This window comes from Lupinus angustifolius, chromosome LG16, assembly GCF_001865875.1.
Source record: "Lupinus angustifolius cultivar Tanjil chromosome LG16, LupAngTanjil_v1.0, whole genome shotgun sequence".
In the NCBI taxonomy this organism is placed as follows: Eukaryota; Viridiplantae; Streptophyta; class Magnoliopsida; order Fabales; family Fabaceae; genus Lupinus; species Lupinus angustifolius.
Genome location: NC_032024.1, coordinates 3285984 through 3286326, shown reverse-complemented (window position 1 = coordinate 3286326; position 343 = coordinate 3285984).

The following is a 343-nucleotide window of genomic DNA, read 5'->3' as shown; positions in this document are numbered from 1 at the left end:
CCTCATCCTCATCCTCCTCCTCCTCCTCATCCTCATCCTCATCCTATCATCATCCTCCTCCTCCTCCTCATCCTCATCCTATCCTCATCCTCATCCTATCTTCATCCTCTTCTTTATCCTATCATCGTCCTCATCCAATCCATTTCCTCATCCTCATCATATCCTCATCCTCATCCTCATCCTCATTCTAACCTCATCCTATCCTCGTCCTCATCCTCATCCTCACTCTCTTCCTCATCCTCTTCCTCATCCTCCTCCTCATCCTCATCCTATCCTACTTCGCATCCTAGTCCTATCCTCGTCCTCGTCCTCTTCCTCATCCTATCTTCGTCCTCATCCTCAT